Genomic DNA, 5,727 nt, shown 5'->3' with positions numbered 1-5,727 from the left:
TTTCTGAAGAGCAAATAAATGGGCTGACTTCATAAAAAAAGCAGGGAGCCAAGTATCCTCCTTCCCTCAGAGAAATGAGGCTGAGGATGAACTAGGTCTTTGTGGCAGACCTGACAGCAGTGGTTTGTGGGTGGTGTTCCTCAGCCACAGCCAATGCAGGGGATGGCCAGAGGCTGCTCTGACACCCCGCCAGGATCCCACCAGGATGCCCTGCCTCGCACAGCCCTGTCCTGTGCCAGGGGCAGCAGCAGGCACAGCCGGGCACAGACCAGTCCTGCAGTGCCAGGAGAACCCAGAGCTACCCTGAAATTAGCCCATTTTGCCCTCCCCAAAGCAACACAGCTGGAAACAAACTCAGCACCCTTCTGGAGGAAGAACTGTGCAGGATTTTGTTTCCCAGCATCCCTGGGGATAATCCAGACCTGCCACTTGATTTATACTGGATAAAACCAGTTTGTCTCCATCACCAGTACATTATTGCTTGGACAGCACATCGGTAGGTCCTGCTGTACCCAAGAAACACAGTCCTTCCTTGATCATGGTCTGGAAACATTCCCCACCCCAAGCCAGGCAAAGGGGAGGAGAGGGGTTGCTGGGTCAGAATCTGGAATGCTCCTTCCATCTCTCATACCTTGAGCACCAGCAACACTGGATGTACAGAAACCGGCTGTGGGGAAGCAGATCCCCTGGGAGGAAAGGGGAAACACAAGGCAACATGTTTTCCAAATAATCCACAGGGAGCGTTTGAAGCTGAAGCAAACACCGAAGGAATTCACTGACATGACACAATGCAGTAGGTGGAGATGTTCACCCCTACGGCTTTTTCTTTAGCCTTAGAAAAACAAACTGACACTCTTAAAAGGGAAAAGGTGCTTGGAATCCTACCTCAGCTCCCGTAAGAGGCCAAGTGTGCGCAGGCGGATCTCCGGGCTGAATTGCTGCTCTCCGGAGCGCCGGGCAGGTGGCAGCTCCATTTCCTGGGGCACACTGCCACCTCGTGGCTTCCCTCCTGCTCCAGGACAGCTCCCAGCATCCACAGCTGCAGGCAGAGCACACGGGAAGTTGTTCGGAAACACTTTCATTTGTTTGACCACAACCTGCAGCTGCAGAACGAATGTAACACTGCAGTAACACTGCCTGTGGTTACAGAGCCCGGCTTTAGCAGCTTTAATTCCACAGCAGTACTTTCCCTGGTTCCAGATCGTATTGTCTAACGTCATGGTAGGAAAAGAAATCAAGGAACTAAAGAATTTTGCACACTACTTATAAAACAATTATAAATATTTAATGACAAACCCAGCAACTGCATGTTTCACATTTCTCCTGTTCCCCTGTGGAAGTTAAACAGGTATGTTAGCTGCATAATTATGTTTGCAGAGGAGGTTGACACTGGTTTACAGACTACAGACAACCATGTAATTCCCCTGTAGCTACATGATAATTATTGTGCTATTATAGAGTAATTAAACATGCAAATAAACATTAAAACAAGGGATCTGTATGGAAGCTGCCAACAACTGTAGGACAGAAAACCAAATAGTAAATCAAATTACAGTGTTCTACAGGGGTGCCTTAACTCCCTATAGCAGGGAGTTAAGAGTATCATCTCTTACACCACAGGCCATTTTCATAGCCCTTCTGGCTGCACAAGTGTCTGGCCTAATGACCCAGAGAGATCTTACTTTGCAAGTTCTCTGTGTGCCTTAATCATTTTGGTTATCCAGAATGGCACAAACCCTCCAGAGAAGTGTCCTCCAGAACTCTGAGACACGAGAGTCTGGCTTTGTCCAAGTTGGTTTCTTTAGGAGGCAAATGAGAATATTAACATACCTTGTTATGTCCACCTGTGATCTCACTGTCCTACAGGAATCCAAAACACAAAGTTCTTTGCTGCATGTCAAAATCAAACTATTTCAAACCAACCCTCAGGCTGTGTGTAAGGCTAGGACCTGACAGACTCAAACCTCAGGTTTATTTTTTTCCCCAGAGATTCTCCCCCTGCATTTTCTACTTTTGTGATGCTGCAATGATGGATGAAGCTTAAACACCCCCAGCTCCTCTCTGAAGATCTTCTGGCATCTGATTCTTCACTGGATTTAAGCACAGTCCCTCTTACTGAGCAGACAGATATGTTTGAGCATGGACTATCCCTAAAATTGGGTGGATTTGTATAAAAGAGCAAACTCCAGTGAGCTGGGGAACATTTGGTGAAGACAAATAAATACCATCAATCATTCATAACTAGGACCAAAACACTGCAATTCCCCTTTCCTTCTGTCCCCTCCAGCAGGCCATTTGCAGGGCTCACTCCCACACCTGCTGCAGTCCAAGGGAAGCTCTGCCTCCATCCTGGGGGAACCTGGATCAGGAAAGAATTAATGAAAGCATTTCCCTTGCACTGCCTGTAAGCCAGCAATGAGCTGTTCCTTACAATGGTTCCCCCCTCCTGATGCCGTGCTGCCATTGCCAGCGACCCAGTCAAACCTTGCTCAGAAACCCTTGGCACATTTTTAGATACTTATATATATTCATTCCTAGTGACCAGCTGAAACAAAGACATTTATTTTAACCACAGACAGATCACCTCTGAGATGCATCCCAAGGCTCTTCTGACCTTGGTTCCCTCACTCTGTTTCCAAACACACATCCTGCACAGTTTAAAAGTATGGGTTTATTGCCTTTAATGCATATATTTATTAAGGCAGCAACAACAATCACAGCCACTGCTCCCCTTTCCTTGCAACCCTCACTTAGCAACCAGTCTGAGTGCTGCCAGCATTACTCTAGGCTTGCCAAGGAAACTATTCCTCTTCCTCGAATTTAATTCCCTAGCAGAGTTTCATTTGTATTTGGTGCTGTTTGGGTGTCATGAAACCCCTCCTGGCCCAGCTGAGGACAAGGTGTGCTGCCATCTCCTGCTCCCGCCCCGCAGATCCCAGCTGGGAGTGGCTGGGGCTCCACCTCCATCCCAGGCTCTGCTGAGGACCACTGACCTGGAAGCACGTGTGCAAAAAATAACATCTTTCCAGATTTTATCCACTGGTATCTCAAACGAGACTTCTCAGAGGAGAAAGGAGTTTTCCTCTCTCTAACACTGAGGACAAATCCATGCAGTGGAAGCCGGAGCTCCCTGCAGAGGGAGCAGGCTCTCCATTCCATCACAGCCAGGGATGGGAGTGGGAATCCTGCCTTTCAGATAAGCCCATGGCATCTACCATCGAACTTATCTGCAGATCCTTTCCAGCTCTGTCAGGGCAGCTTGCTCTTTGCATGGGAATTAAACAGAATTCCCGACTCCGGGCTCCAGGCTCCCGTACTCAGCACCTGGAGCATGCCTGCAGACATGCCCTGTGACACACAAAACTGGGAGAGGACTTCCCCACATGGCTAAACTCTTCTAGAATATTGGTCAAGCAGTGCTGGAAACAAGAGCATCGGGCCAAGGGACTTGGGGGGGTCAGACTGTCTCGTTGCCTCTCCAAGGGTATCCTGCTCCAGCACATGCTGGTTCCCTTGGATACACACAAGAAAGGAGGAGGCTCCCCAAAGACGGGGAGTTATTTCACCTCTCACACCCCTGGGCACCAGGAGCTGGTCAGAATTACAGGGACCTCCTGCCACCCTGAGGATCCAGGAGAGGTTCACCTGTATCCTGCTCTCCAGAGCTCACAGTGCTTTGCTTCCAGGAAAGGACAAGGCCGTGCCAGCGGCACCACCACTGATGCCAAGCAGGTGCCAAAAGGATTTATACCCCTTCAGCTGCCACAGAGAAGGAAACAGCCCTGTAAGGTGAGCCCAGCACACGCCTCATGTGGGAGCACTCGCAGCCAGAGCCACAGAGGGAGCAGCTGGCACGGGGGGCACAGGGGCATGTGTCAGGACCCACTTTTAAACACCAAAACAACTCCTCCAGAGGCTCTTGAGTAGCTCTTGAGGGCCTTCTCCCATCAGTCCAGACTTATCTGCTGCTCTGCAGTGCTTTAGGACCCTTCAAAGCAGCAGGACCTGCCCGTGCAGGATGTGTGTCCAAATTCCTGCGTCACTGCAGTGCTCGGCAGGTCTGGGGTCCCCCTGAGCCCCAGGACACACCAGGAGGGACACAGGGCTTGCACCAAGCCTGAGGTTCAAGTAGGAGTGCACACAAGAGGAGGAGGAGGCACTCACCACTCCCCAGTCCTGAGCTTTACCCCCTCTGCCTCCTCTCTGGATAACATGGAATGCTGGCAAAGCCAGTGCAGGGCAGGGGGGAAATGTAGCCTCTTCCCCTCAGTACAGCTCTCCCTACACTAGGTGCAGCTGGGCAGTATATGCTAATAATTTGTCAAACACTGAGCTGGAACTGTGGATAAGAATCATGCTTTTTGTACAGAAAATTGAAAATGAAATAGTGCCTACAACTGCAGCCATTACACAGCACATTATCTTGAAGGGCTTTGGTGTAATTTAGATAAAACACCATATCTCTGATTTCAGAAATGTCAACATCATTCTAAACGTACATGTGCTTCTCCACTGGTTTTCTGTGAAGATTTACAACTCCACGAGCCTTTCTCTCTCATTCTCTCCATTTTCTTTTTAAATTGGCAAATGAGTATTCCATCTTTCGAAATTTCAGGTATATTTTTATATGTGGGAAAAGTGCATGTTCAGAGATGCCCCTAATGGCTCCATTATGGATCTCATCAGCTGTGACACACTTCCCAAAATAAAATCTATGCCTTCAGATGAAACAGAAAAAATTAATGCCCGAGCAAGGATGAAATGTTTCACTTCCCTCCTTCGCCCTGATGTTCATGTCACACTTCATCCCTAGTGCTCTGTACTTTTTTCTTCAACCTTCCTTCAAAGAGGAACACCCCCAAACTGCAGCACAGAAAATCCCAGTCAAGCACACCAAACCCCCTTTTTGGGTGGTCAGACGCTGGCCCAGGTTGTCTGGAGAGGCTAAACAGTCTCCATCCTCGGACAGATTCCAAAGCCAACCAGGCACAGTGCTGAGCTCCCTGCTCTGGGCATCCTGAGCAGAGACCAGAGCAGGGGATCTCCAGAGGCACCTGCCAACATCACCCACTGTGTGGGTTCCTGTTTCATTGCTAGTTCATAGGAAAATGGGTACAATTAGCATGAATTTTATCCATGTTTTGCCATCTCCAACCTCTGATCAGGTTCCAGGAGTGTCTTAGACCCCCTGCTAATTGTCCTCCTATGGTTTCACACTGTTCTCCAGGGAGGGGTCAAAAGCAGGGTGTTGGCACAAAATACCAGTGTTGGGGGCTGTTGCCTCCTGCCAATGCTGGGGAGCAGGGAGCGAGGGAGGAATGATCAGGCCCGGGGGCTGCTGTCACTGCTGGACTTCAGCAGGGCTGGCTGTGCCTCTGTTTGCTTGTACCTGCATCAGCAGCTGGACAAAAGGAACGGGATTTTCTCCCCCAGCACATTTACATTCTCATTTAATTCTCCACAGGCTCCTTCCCTGCCCCGGGAGCTGGAGCACATGCCCACAGCCCGGGCTCTGTGCAGGCAGGTGGGGGCAGCCATCCATGGTGTCAATCCCTGGGAGGGCAGAAGGGGGCAGGTCCACACCGTTTGGCTGTTTGCTGTCACCAGCAAAGAGGCAGTGACACATCCACGCTCACCCCAGTACCTGGGACTGTCTGCCACTCTCAGCAGTGCGCTACACAAGGAAATAAAGAGGCTTCTAATTAGATTAAGACTGACCAAAAATGC

This window comes from Pseudopipra pipra, chromosome 3 (assembly GCF_036250125.1).
Source record: "Pseudopipra pipra isolate bDixPip1 chromosome 3, bDixPip1.hap1, whole genome shotgun sequence".
Lineage (NCBI taxonomy): Eukaryota > Metazoa > Chordata > Aves > Passeriformes > Pipridae > Pseudopipra > Pseudopipra pipra.
The sequence above is the reverse complement of the archived record's forward strand: the minus strand, read 5'-3'. Positions refer to the sequence as shown.